Genomic DNA, 14,414 nt, shown 5'->3' with positions numbered 1-14,414 from the left:
CATGATCCAGTGGATGTTGGCAATTTGATCTCTGATTCCTCTGCCTTTTCTAAAACCAGCTTGAACATCAGGGAGTTCACGGTTCACGTATTGCTGAAGCCTGGCTTGAAGAATTTTGAGCATTACTTTACTAGCATGTGAGATGAGTGCAATTGTGCAGTAGTTTGAACATTCTTTGGCATTGCCTTTCTCTAGAATTGGGATGAACACTGACCTTTTCCTGTCCTGTGGCCACTGCTGAGTTTTCCAAATCTGCTGGCATATTGAGTGCAGCACTTTCACAGCATCATCTTTCAGGATTTGAAACAGCTCAACTGGGATTCCATCACCTCCACTAGCTTTGTTCGTAGTGATGCTTTCTAAGGCCCACTTGACTTCACATTCCAAGATGTCTGGCTCTAGATTAGTGATCACATCATCATGATTATCTGGGTAGTGAAGATCTTTTTTGTACAGTTCTTCCGTGTATTCTTGCCACTTCTTCTTAATATTTTCTGCACCTGTTAGGTCCATACCATTTCTGTCCTTTATCGAGCCCATCATTGCATGAAATGTTCTCTTGGTAGCTCAGATTTTCTTAAAGAGATCTCTAGTCTTTCCCATCCTATTGTTTTCCTCTATTTCTTTGCATTGATCTCTGAAAAAGGGTTTCTTATATCTTCTTGCTATTCTTCAGAATTCTGCATTCAGATGATTATATCTTTCCTTTTCTCCTTTGCTTTTCGCCTCTCTTCTTTTCACAGCTATTTGTAAGGCCTCTTCAGATAGCCATTTTGCTTTTTTGCATTTCTTTTCCATGGGGATGACCTTGATCCCTGTCTCCTGTACAATGTCACGAACCTCCATCCATAGTTCATCAGGCACTCTATATATCAGATCTAGTCCCTTAAATCTATTTCTCACTTCCACTGTATAATCATAAGGGATTTGATTTAGGTCATACCTGAATGGTCTAGCGGTTTCCCCTACTTTCTTCAATTTAAGTCTGAATTTGGTAATAAGGAGCTCGTGATCTGAGCCACATTCAGCTCCTGGTCTTGTTTTTGTTGACTTTGTAAAGAGCTTCTCCATCTTTGGCTGCAAAGAATATAATCAATCTGATTTCGGTGTTGACCATCTGGTGATGTCCATGTGTAGAGTCTTCTCTTGTGTTGTTGGAAGAGGGTGTTTGCTATGACCAGTGCATTTTCTTGGCAAAACTCTATTAGTCTTTGCCCTGACTCATTCCGCATTCCAAGGCCTAATTTGCCTGTTACTCCAGGTGTTTCTTGGCTTCCTACTTTTGCATTCCAGTCTCCTATAATGCAAAGGACATCTCTTTTGGGTGTTAGTTCTGAAAGGTCTTGTAGATCTTCATAAAACTGTTCAACTTCAGTTTCTTCAGCGTTACTGGTTGGGGCATAGACTTGGATAACTGTGATATTGAATGGTTTGCCTTGGAGACGATCAGAGATCATTCTGTCGTTTTTGAGACTGCATCCAAGTACTGCATTTCAGACTCTTTTGTTGACCATGATGGCTACTCCATTTCTTCTGAGGGATTCCTGCCCACAGTAGTGGATATAATGGTCATCTGAGTTAAATTCACCCATTCCAGTCCATTTTAGTTCGCTGATTCCTAGAATGTCCACGTTCACCCTTGCCATCTCTTGTTTGACCACTTCCAATTTGCCTTGATTCATGGACCTGACATTCCAGGTTCCTATGCAATATTGCTCTTTACAGCATCGGATCTTGCTTCTATCACCAGTCACATCCACAACTGGGTATTGTTTTTGCTTTGGCTCCATCTTTTCATTCTTTCTGGAGTTATTTCTCCACTGATCTCCAGTAGCATATTGGGCACCTACTGACCTGGGGAGTTCCTCTTTCAGTATCCTATCATTTTGCCTTCATACTGTTCATGGGGTTCTCAAGGCAAGAATACTGAAGTGGCTTGCCATTCCCTTCTCCAGTGGACCACATTCTGGCTTTGTAGTAGAGACTGAATTCAGGCAGTTTGATTCCTCCAGTTCCATTCTTCTTTCTCAAGATTGCTTTGGCTCTTCGAGGTTTTTGTTTCTCCATACAAATTGTGAAATTATTTGTTCTAGTTCTCTGAAAAATACCGTTGGTAGCTTGATAGGGGTTGCATTGAATCTATAGATTGCTTTGGGTAGTATAATCATTTTCACTATATTGATTCTTCTGATCCATAAACACGGTATATTTCTCCATCTATTAGTGTCCTCTTTGATTTCTTTCGCCAGTGTTTTATAGTTTTCTATATGCAGGTCTTTAGTTTCTTTAGGTAGATATATTCCTAAGTATTTTATTCTTTTCGTTGTGATGGTGAATGGAATTGTTTCCTTAATTTCTCTTTCTATTTTCTCATTATTAGTGTATAGGAATGCAAGGGATTTCTGTGTGTTGATCTTATATCCTACAACTTTACTCTATTCATTGATTAGCTCTAGTAATTTTCTGGTGGAGTCTTTAGGGTTTTCTATGTACAGGGTCATGTCATCTGCAAATACTGAGAGTTTTACTTCTTTTCCAACTTGGATTCCTTTCGTTTCTTTTTCTGCTCTGATTGCTGTGGCCAAAACTTCCAAAACTATGTTGAATAGTGGTGGTAAAAGTGGGCACCCTTGTCTTGTTCCTGACTTTAGGGGAAATGCTTTCAATTTTTCACCATTGAGGATAATGTTTGCTGTGGGTTTGTCATATATAGTTTTTATTATGTTTAGGTATGTTCCTTCTATTCCTGCTTTCTGGAGAGTTTTTATCATAAATGGATGTTGGATTTTGTCAAAGGCTTTCCCTCTGCATGTATTGAGATAATCATATGGCTTTTATTTTTCAGTTTGTTAATGTGCTGTACTACATTGATTGATTTGCAGACATTGAAGAATCCTTGCATCCCTGGGATAAAGCCCACTTGGTCATGGTGTATGATCTTTTTAATGTGTTGTTTGATTCTGATTGCTAGAATTTTCTCAAGTATTTTTGCATCTATGTTCAACAGTGACATTGGCGTCTGGTTTTCTTTTTTTGTGGCATCTTTGTCAGGTTTTGGTATTAGGGTGATGGTGGCCTCATAGAATGAGTTGGAAGTTTACCTTCCTCTGAAATTTTCTGGAAGAGTTTGAGTAGGATAGGTGTTAGCTCTTCTCTAAATTTTTGGTGGAATTCAGCTGTGAAGCTGTCTGGACCTGGGCTTTTGTCTGCTGGAAGATTTCTGATTAGAGTTTCAATTTCTGTGCTTATGATGGGTCTGTTAAGATTTTCTGTTTCTTCCTTGCTCCGTTTTGGAAAGTTGTACTTTTCTAAGAATTTGTCCATTTCTTCCAAGTTGTCCATTTTATTGGCATATAATTGCTGATAGTAGTCTCTTATGATCCTTTGTATTTCTATGTTGTCTGTTGTGATCTCTCTATTTTCATTTCTAACTTTATTGATTTGATTTTTCTCCCTTTGTTTCTTGATGAGTTTGGCTAATGGCTTGTCAATTTTATTTATCCTTTCAAAGAACCAGCTTTTGGCTTTGTTGATTTTTGCTATGGTCTCTTTTGTTTCTTTTGCATTTATTTCTGCCCTAATTTTTAAGATTTCTTTCCTTCTACTAACCCTGGGGTTCTTCATTTCTTCCTTTCCTAGTTGAATTAGGTGTAGAGTTAGGTTATTTATTTAACTTTTTTCTTGTTTCTTGAAATATGCCTGTATTGCTATGAACCCTCCCCTTAGTACTGCTTTTACAGTGTCCCACAGGTTTTGGATTGTGTTTTCATTTTCATTCATTTCTATTCCTATTTTTATTTCTTTTTTTTATTTCTTTTTATTTTTATTTTTTCTGTGATTTGTTGGTTATTCAGCAGTGTGTTGTTCAGCCTCCATATGTTGGAATTTTTAATAGTTTTTCTCCTGTAATTGAGATCTAATCTTACTGCATTGTGGTTAGAAAAGATGCTTGGAATTATTTCAATTTTGTTGAATTTACCAAGGCTAGATTTATGGCCCAGGTGTGATCTATCCTGGAGAAGCTTCCATGTGCACTTGAGAGAAAGGTGAAATTCATTGTTTTGGGGCAAAATGTCCTATAACTATCAATTAGGTCTAACTGGTCTATTGTATCATTTAAAGTGTGTGCTTCCTTGTTAATTTTCTGTTTAGTTGATCTATCCATAGGTGTAAGTGGGATATTAAAGTCTCCCACTATTATTATGTTATTGTTAATTTCCCTTTACATACTTGTTAGCATTTGTTTTACATATTGTGGTGCTCCTATGTTGGATGCATATATATTATAATTGTTATATCTTCTTCTTGGATTGATCATTATGTAGTGATCATTATGTAGGTAGTGATCATTATGTAGGTCCTTTGATCATTATGTAGTGTCCTTCTTTATCTCTTTTCACAGCCTTTGTTTTAAAGTCTATTTTATCTGATATGAGTATTGCTACTCCTGCTTTCTTTTGGTCTCTATTTGCATGGAATATATTTTTCCAGCCCTTCACTTTCAGTCTGTGTTCCTTGTTTTGAGGTGGGTCTGTTGTAGACAACATATATAGGGGTCTTGTTTTTGTATCCATTCAGCCAGTCTTTGTCTTTTGGTTGGGGCATTCAACCCATTTACATTTAAGGTAATTATTAATAAGTATGATCCCGTTGCCATTTCCTTTATTGTTTTGGGTTCAAGTTTATACACTCTTTTTGTGTTTCCTGTATAGAGAATATCCTTTAGCATTTGTTGGAGAGCTGGTTAGGTGGTGCTGAATTCTCTCAGCTTTTGCTTTTCTGTAAAGCTTTTGAATTCTCCTTCAAATTTGAATGAGATCCTTGCTGGGTATAGTAATCTGAGCTCTAGGTTATTTTCTTTCATCACTTTAAGTGTGTCTTGCCATTCCCTCCTGGCCTGAAGAGTTTCTATGAAAGATCAGCTGTTATCCTTATGGGAATCCCCTTGTGTGTTAGTTGTTGTTTTTCCCTTGCTGCTTTTAATATTTGTTCTTTGTGTTTGACCTTTGTTAATTTGATTAATATGTGTCTTGGGGTGTTTCACCTTGGGTTTATCCTGTTTGGGACTCTCTGTGTTTCTTGGACTTGGGTGATTATTTCCTTCCTCATTTTAGGAAGTTTTCAACTATTATCTCCTCAAGCATTTTCTCATGGTCTTTCTTTTTGTCTGCTGCTTCTGGGACTCCTATGATTCGAATATTGGGGAGTTTAACATTGTCCCAGAGGTCTCTGAGATTGTCCTCATTTCTTTTAATTCGTTTTTCTTTTTTTCTCTCTGATTCATTTATTTCGACCATCCTATCTTCTACTTCACCAATCCTATCTTCTGCCTCCATTATTCTACTATTTGTTCCCTCCAGAGTGTTTTTGATCTCATTTATTGCATTCTTCATTATATATTGACTCTTTTTTATTTCTTCTAGGTCCTTATTAAACCTTTATTGCATCTTCTCAATCTTTGTCTCTAGGCTATTTATATGTGATTCCATTTTGATTTCAAGATTTTGGATCATTTTCACTATTATTATTTGGAATTCTTTCTCAGGTAGATTCCCTATCTCTTCCTCTTTTGTTTGGTTTGGTGGGCATTTATCCTGTTCCTTTACCTGCTGGGTAGTCCTCTGACTTTTCAACTGGTTTATATTGTTGTGTTTGGGGTGGCCTTTCTGTATTCTGGAGTTTGTGGCATTCTCTTTATTGTGGAATTTATTCACTGTGTATGAGGTTGTATGGGTGGTTTGTTGAGGTTTCCTGGTTAGGGAACTTGTGTTGGTGTTCTGGTGGGTGGAGCTGGATTTCTTCTCTATGGAGTGCAATGAAGTGTCCAGTAATGAGTTATGAGATGTCAATGGTTTTGGAGTGACTTTGTGCAGCCTGTATATTGAAGCTCAGGGCTGTGTTCCTTTGTTGATGGAGAATTTATGTGGTATGTCTTGCTCTGGAACTTGTTGGCCATTGGGTGGTGCTTGGTTTCAGTGTAGGTATGGAAGTGTTTGATGAGCTCCTGTTGATTAATGTTCCCTGGAGTCAGGAGTTCTCTGGTGTTCTCAGGATTTGGACAGATGAAAAGTTTCTCCACAGTGAGGGACACCCAGAGAGGTTCACAGAGTTACATGGAAAAGTGAAGAGGGAGGAGGGAGTTAGAGGTGACCCGAATGAGATGAGGTGGGATCAAAAGAGTAGAGAGCAAGCTAGCCAGTAATCATTTCCTTATGTGCACTCCACAGTCTGGACCGCTCAGAGATGTTCATGGAGTTATACAGAGAAGAGAAGACGGAGGAAGGAGACAGAGGTGACCGGGAGGATAAAGGGGAGATCGAAAGGAGAGAGACAGATCCAGCCAGTAATCAGTTCCCTAAGTGTTCTCCACCATCCAGAATACACAGAGATTCACAGAGTTGAGTAGAGAAGAGAAGGGGGAGGGAGGAAATAGAAGCAACCTGGTGGAGAAAAAGGAGAGTCCAAAGGGGGAGAGAGCAGTCAGGCCAGTGATCTCACTCCCAAATAAAAACGGGTACTGAAGATTGGGTTCTTAAAGGTACAAAATTGATAACAAATACCAAAAAGCAAAGATTAAAAATCTAGAGTAGAGGTTTGATTTTCAAAAATACAATATTAAAGAAAAAAGTCACAAAAATTATAAAACATATATATGAAGTTTGCTTTAAAAAAATTAAAAATTAAAAGTATATATAAAGAATGATAGTAAAAATAGTAAAAACATATCTAGGACTTTCTCTGGTGTTGTTGTGAGCAGTGTGGGGTCAGTTCATTTTTGTATAGTTCCTTGGTCCGGCTTATATTTCTCAAGATCTATAGGCCCCTTCCTATGTAGTCGGTACTAACGACAGGGTTTTAATCTATTGCATCTGTCACTTCCAAGGTGGTTCCCTCTGTTTTAGCTTCTTCTGTTTGCTGGTCTCTTCAGTGTCTGATTTCCGCCCTGACACAAGGGGGCGGTGGTGGACACATTTTTAGGCTCATTTGTTCAGTCATGCTGTGGGGAGGGAGGGACGCTGCAATCAAATAACACTGGTGTGTGCTCTCAGTGTCTCAGCCTCACTGGGCCTGCCCCTGCTCACAGCGCATGTACCCTCCCTGCCCACCCTGCTCAGGCTCTAGGTTGCTCCACCAGGAACCGTCCAAGGCCAGCCCTGGGCTGCATGCACCTCCCAGGTCTAAGCTGCTCAGGTTCAGGCACTCAGGTAGTCCTCAAAGGTGCAAACTCGTTTGCACCTGCGTTTTGTGCCCTTCCCAGGTCCAAGAAGCTCAGGTGATCAGATGTGGCAAGCGTAGTTGCTGCAGGTGATCGCCTCCCCGGTCCCTGCCGCTCAGTTTTCTGGGTGTACAACCAGTGCACCTTCTCAGGTGGATGTTGACCATCCAGAATCCCAAGAATTCTTAGCTAGTAAAGAAGCCTGCTTGCAGTTTGGTAGATAATGCCTCTCTGGGGCCATGATTGCCCACTTCTGGCTCTGGCTGCCTGTCACCAGAGGGGCATGCAGCCAGCTAGCTCTGTTCAGTCCTTTGTTCTGTGAGCGGGTCTGGCGGTGTCTTAGGGCTTTTTGCATGGTAGTTATCCCACAGTCCGGTTTGCTAGCCCAAGTTAGTTCCCTCAGATTGCCCTCAGGGCATTCAGGCCCAGTCCTTACCCTAAACAATGCAGCCCGCGCCTCCCTGCTCAGCCCCCACTTGCTAGTGGTGGGTGCAGGTGTCTGTGCTGCTTCTCCACTGGGGGAGTTACCATTGGGCCTGTAATCTGTGGGGTTTAATTTTTTATTTATTTTTCCTCCCAGTTATGTTGCCCTCTGTGGTTCCAAGGCTCGCCATAGACTCAGCAGTGAGAGTGTTTCCTGGTGTTTGGAAACTTCTCTCTTTTTAAGACTCCCTTCCTGGGATGGAGCTCCGTCCCTACCTCTTTTGTCTCTCTTTTTGTCTTTTGTATTTTTTGCTACCTCCTTTCAAAGACAATGGGCTGCTTTTCTGGGTGCCTGATGTCCTCTGCCAGCATTCAGAAGTTGTTTTGTGGAATTTACTCAGCGTTTAAATGTTCTTTTGATGAACTTGTGGGGGAGAAAGTGGTCTCCCCATCCTATTCCTCCACCATCTTAGGACCACCTCTGTTTAGTTTTTTCAGAAATGATATTGCTCTCCATAGTGACTGTCATGATGTACACTCCTGCCGGGGTCCAGCCCCGGTGGATCCAGGGAATTTGAAGCATGGATGGTGTTGGCGTGAGAAAAACTTATTTATTGATTGATATAAGACTAGATTAAGAAACAACAGTGTAGTAGGAAAATTAAGTGGAGGAAGAGGGCTGAATAACTTGGATTACGCGGAAGACCAATAAAATTCCAGACAAGGAATTTACACCATCTACGTTGGGCCACCGGTGCTCGCTTGAATATCTAAGGGTGCCTCGCCTTAGGCTCCCTTTCGCGCGGGTCTTAACAGCCAGGGCAAGTAAGTAGACTTGGCGAGCCTCCATGCCCAGATGGGAATTCAGCCTGAAATTAGAGTAAAGAGCAGAGGGAGGAAAGGGAGAAAAGGAGAGAGAGAGACACGGGGGAAACCAGTCCAGCGACTGGCTCCGGCCCGTATTGTTCAGAAGGACTTTTATACCTTTTTTTTGATTGTACATGGAGATCAATGGGTAATACAAAATTATGCAGTGTTAGCAGTCCAGACTCTTATCAAAACCAGGCTTTTCTCTCTGCATACCAAATTGTATACACAAGTCTTAGGTGATTTACATCATCTTCTGGCCAACAAGGGCCAATTAACATTTTACAGCCTTTTTTCTGATAAGGGTTTGTTAACTAGAAGACTTATTTGTGTTGATCTTCCCAAAGTCTGGTGCCATTCTCAGAAAGCACTAAATAAAGTTACATTCTTACATAGCAAGGACACAAGAGGAGTGCAGTGATATATAACAAAGAGAAAAGTAATTAACTCAAAAATCTAGTGTTGCTAACATCAAAACTACCATATATCTTTTTCCATATCCCGTTTACATTGATTAACATCCTCCCAGGTGCCTAAAAGAGAAAGAATATGGAGGCCTGGCAACAATCATAGAGTCAACAGTGAAAACCCGTCACCAATATGATTTTTAACTCTTTAGAAAAGGCTCTGTATCTTTAAGATGCTTTTAAGCTTTATGCCTCTCAAGGTTGGGGGGCTGTACACAATTCACAAGCTGTAAGAGGTCTGGGAACCTGTTGGGCAAGCTACAGAGCTATCAGAGGGGGTTTAACTGAAATATCCCTTTCAAATGCAGAAGACTAAAGCCCTGAGAGTTGATTTTTTTTCAGAGAATATCAGAAGAGTGGAAAAGCAGGCAGATTCTTATTTTTTCGGGGGGGTGGATGCTCAGGAAATGCCAGGGGGAACTCCTGAAGTCTGATCATGACCTTGCGTATGTCAGCTTCCTTCCTCATGACCTTGTCATGGGTGGAATTCCTCATGCAGGCTCCCAGCACACTCCCACCAACAGTGTAGGAGGATTCTCTCTTCTCCACACCCTCTCCCACATTTATTGTTTTTAGATTTTTTTGATGATGGCCATTCTGAGCAGTGTGAGATGTTATCTCATTGTAGCCTCGAATGGATTTCTCTAATATGAAAGTTGAGCATCTTTTCATGTGCCTCTTGGCCATTGGTATGTCTTCTTTGGAGAAATGTCTATATAGGTTTTCTGTCCAATTTTTGATTCAGTTGTTTGTCTGTTTCTTTTGTTTTTCTATTGAGCCACATGAGCTGTTTGTAAATTTTCAAGAATAATCCACATCAGTCATATAGTTTGCAAATATTTTCTCCCATTCTGTAGGTGGTCTTTTCAGTTTGTCTATGTTTTTGTTTTTTGTTTTTTCTTGTTTTTGTTTTTGCTGTGCAAAAGCTTTTTTGTTTAATTAGTCTCATTTATTTATTTTTGTTTTCATTCCATTGCTCTAGGAGATGGCTTGAAAAAGATATTGCTGTGATTTATGTCAAAGAGTGTTCTGCTTATGTTTTCCTCTAAAAGTTCTATAGTACCTGGTCTTACATTTAGGTTTTTAATCCATTTGTGTTTATTTTTGTGTATGGTGTTAAAGAATATTCTGATTTATTTTCTTTTACATGTAGCTGCCCAGTTTTCCCAGTATCATTTATTGGGAAAACTGTCTTTTTCTCATTATATAATCTTGCCTCCTTAGGCATAGATTAATTGACCATGGATGTGTGGGTTTAATTCTTGGTATCCTGTTCAGTTAATCTATAATTCTGATTTTGTGTCAGTACCATACAGTTTTGATGACTATAGCTTTATAATATAGTGTGACATCAGGGTGCCTGATTTCTACAGCTCCATTTTTATTTTTCAAATTGCTGTGGCTATTCAGGGTCTTCTCTGTCTCCATTCAAAGGGCCATATATGACAAATTCACACCTAACATCATAATCAAGGGTGAAAAGCTGACAACATTTATTCTAAGATCAGAAACAACACAAGAATGTCCACTCTCACCACTTTATTCAACATAGTTAGGAAGTACTAATCATATCAATCAGAGATTTAAAAAAAATAATATATAGAAAACAAATTGGGAAAGAAGTAAAAGTGTCACTGTTTGCAGATGATGTGACACTATATATCAGTTCAGTTCAGTTTAGTCACTCAGTCGTGTCCGACTCTTTGCAACCCCAGGAATCGCAGCAAGCCAGGCCTCCCTGTCCATCACCAACACCTGGAGTTCACTCACACTCATGTCCATCAAGTCAGTGATGCCATCCAGCCATCTCATCCTCTGTCATCCCTTTCTCCTCCTGCCCCCAATCCTTCCCAGCATCACAGTCTTTTCCAATGAGTCACCTCTTCACATGAGGTGGCCAAAGTACTGGAGTTTCAGCTTCAGCATCATTCCCTCCAAAGAAATCCCAGGACGGACCTTCTTCAGAATGGCTGGTTGGATCTCCTTGCAGTCCAGGGGACTCTCAAGAGTCTTCTCCAACACCACAGTTCAAAAGCATCAATTCTTCGGTACTCAGCTTTCTTCACAGTCCAACTCTCACATCCATACATGACCACTGGAAAAACCATAGCCTTGACTAGACGGACCTTTGTTGGCAAAGTAATGTCTCTGCTTTTCAATATGCTATCTAGGTTGGTCATAACTTTTCTTCCAAGGAGTAAGCGTCTTTTAATTTCATGGCTGCAATCACCATCTGCAGTGACTTTGGAGCCCCCCAAAAATGAAGTCTGACACTGTTTCCACTGTTTCCCCCTCTATTTCCCATGAAGTGATGGGACTGGGTGCCATGATCTTCGTTTTCTGAGTGTTGAGCTTTAAGCCAACTTTTTCACTCTCCTCTTTCACTTTCATCAAGAGGCTTTTGAGTTCCTCTTCACTTTCTGCCATAAGGGTGGTGTCATCTGCATATCTGAGGTTATTGATATTTCTCCCAGCAATCTTGATTACAGCTTCTGGTTCTTCCAGCACAGCGTTCCTCATGATGTACTCTGCGTATAAGTTAAATAAGCAGCATGACAATAAACAGCCTTGATGAACTCCTTTCCCTATTTGGAACCAGTCTGTTGTTCCGTGTCCATTTCTGACTGTTGCTTCCTGACCTGCATATAGGTTTCTCAAGAAGCAGGTCAGGTGGTCAGGTATTCCGATCTCTTTCAGAATTTTCCACAGTTTATTGTGATCCACATAGTCAAAGGTTTTGGCATAGTTAATAAAGCAGAAATAGATGTTTTTCTGGAATTCTCTTGCTTTTTCCATGACCCAGAGGATGTTGGCAATTTGATCTCTTGTTCCTCTGCCTTTTCTAAAACCCAGCTTGAACATCTGGAAGTTCACAATTCACATATTGCTGAAGCCTGGCTTGGAGAATTTTGAGCATTACTTTACTAGCATGTGAGATGAGTGCAATTGTGAGGTAGTTTGAACATTATTTGGCATTGTCTTTCTTTGGGATTGGAATGAAAACTGACCTTTTCCAGTCCTGTGGCCACTGCTGAGTTTTCCAAATTTGCTGGTATATTGAGTGCAGCACTTCCACAGCATCATCTTTCAGGATTTGAAACAGCTCAAGTGGAATTCCATCACCTCCGCTAGCTTTGGTCATAGTGATGTTTTCTAAGGCCCACTTGACCTCACATTCCAAGATGTCTGGGTTTAGGTGAGTGATCACACCATCATGATTATCTTGGTCTTGAACATCTTTTTTGTACAGTTCTTCCGTGTATTCTTGCCACCTCTTCTTAATATCTTCTGCTTCTGTTAGGTCCATACCATTTCTGTCCTTTATCGAGCCCATCTTTGCATGAAATATTCTCTTCATATCTCTAATTTTCTTGAAGAGATCTCTAGTCTTCCCCATTCTGTTCTTTTCCTCTATTTCTTTGCACTGATCACTGAGGAAGGCTTTCTTATCTCTTCTTGTTATTCTTTGGAACTCTGCAATAAGATGCTTATATTTTTCCTTTTCTGCTTTGCTTTTGGCTTCTCTTCTTTTCACAGCTATTTGTAAGGCCTCCTCAGACAGCCATTTAGCTTTTTTGCATCTCTTTTCCATGGGGATGACCTTGATCCCTGTCTCTTGTACAATGCCACAAACCTCCATCCATAGTTCATCAGGCACTCTATCTATCAGATCTAGTCCCTTAAATCTATTTCTCACTTCCACTGTATAATCAGAAGGGATTTTATTTAGGTCATACCTGAATGGTCTAGTGGTTTTCACTACTTTCTTCAATTTAAGTCTCAATTTGGCGATAAGGAGCTCATGATCAGAGCCACAGTCAGCCCCCAGTCTTGTTTTTGTTGACTGTATAGAGCTTCTCCATCTTTGGCTACAAAGAATATAATCAACCTGATTTTGGTGTTGACCATCTGGTGATGTCCATGTGTAGAGTCTTCTCTTGTGTTGTTGGAAGAGGGTGTTTGTTACGACCAGTGCATTTTCTTGGCAAAGCTCTATTAGTCTTTGCCCTGCTTCGTTCCATATTCCAAGGCCAAATTTGCCTGTTACTCTAGGTGTTTCCTGACTTCCTACTTTTGCATTCCTGTCCCCTATAATGAAAAAGACATCTTTTGGGGGTGTTAGTTCTAAAAAGTCTTGTAGGTCTTTATAGAACCATTCAACTTCAGCTTCTTCAGCATTACTGGTTGGGGCATAGACTTGGATTACCATGATATTGAAGGGTTTGCCTTGGAAACAAACAGAGATCATTCTGTAGTTTTTGAGATTGCATCCAAGTACTGCATTTCGGACTCTTTTGTTGGCCATGATGGCTACTCCATTTCTTCTAAGGGATTCCTGCCCACAGTAGTAGATATAAATGATCATCTATTAAATTCACCCATTCCAGTCCATTTTAGCAGATCTAGGAATCCGCTGATTCCTAAAATGTTGATGTTCACTCTTGCCATCTCTTGCTTGACCACTTCCAATTTGCCTTAATTCATGGACCTGACATTCCAGGTTCCTATGCAATATTGCTCTTACAGCATCGGACCTTGCTTCTATCACCAGTCACATCCACAACTGGGTATTGTTTTTGCTTTGGCTCCATCTTTTCATTCATTCTGGAGTTATTTCTCCACTGATCTCCAGTAGCATATTGGGCAGCTACCAACCTGGGGAGTTCCTTTTTCAGTATCCTATCATTTTGCCTTTTCATACTGTTTATGGGGTTTTCAAGACAAGAATACTGATGTGGTTTGCCATTCCCTTCTCCAGTGGACCACATTGTGTCAGACCTCTCCACTATATATAAGAAATCCTAAAGATACTAGAAAACTATTAGATCTCATCAATGAATTCTGTAAAGTTACAAGATATGAAATTAATACACAGAAATCTGTTGCTTTTCTGTGCACGATTAATGGAAGATCAGAAAGATGAAGAAGCAATCCCATTTTCCACCACATCAAAAAGAATAAAATACCTAGGGATAAACCTACCTAAGGAGACAAAACACTTATACTCCAAAAACAATTAGATAAAATGCTAATAAAATAAATCAAAGATGACATAAACAGATATAAAGATATAGCATGCTCTTGGGTTGAAGAGTCAATGTTGTCCAAATGACTGCACTATCCAAGGCAATCTACAGATTCAGTGCAATCCCTGTCAAATCACCGACGACATTTTTCATAGAATTAGAACCAAAATTTAAAGTTTTACTGATCTTCTCAAAGAATCAACGTTTGATTTCATTGATTTTTTATATTGTTTTTCTTTTAATTTTGTTGTTTGATATTCTTGATTATTTCATTGCTTCTTCTACTTTGTGCTTAACTTTCTCTTCTTTTTGTAATCCTACAAAGTATTAACGAAGCTAATTGACCTGAGAGCTTTCTTCTTTAGAATATAAACATTTTTGTGCTATAAATTTCCTCCTAAGTACTGCTTTATT

Source organism: Ovis canadensis, chromosome 1 (assembly GCF_042477335.2).
Source record: "Ovis canadensis isolate MfBH-ARS-UI-01 breed Bighorn chromosome 1, ARS-UI_OviCan_v2, whole genome shotgun sequence".
In the NCBI taxonomy this organism is placed as follows: Eukaryota; Metazoa; Chordata; class Mammalia; order Artiodactyla; family Bovidae; genus Ovis; species Ovis canadensis.
This window is presented reverse-complemented; position numbering follows the sequence as displayed.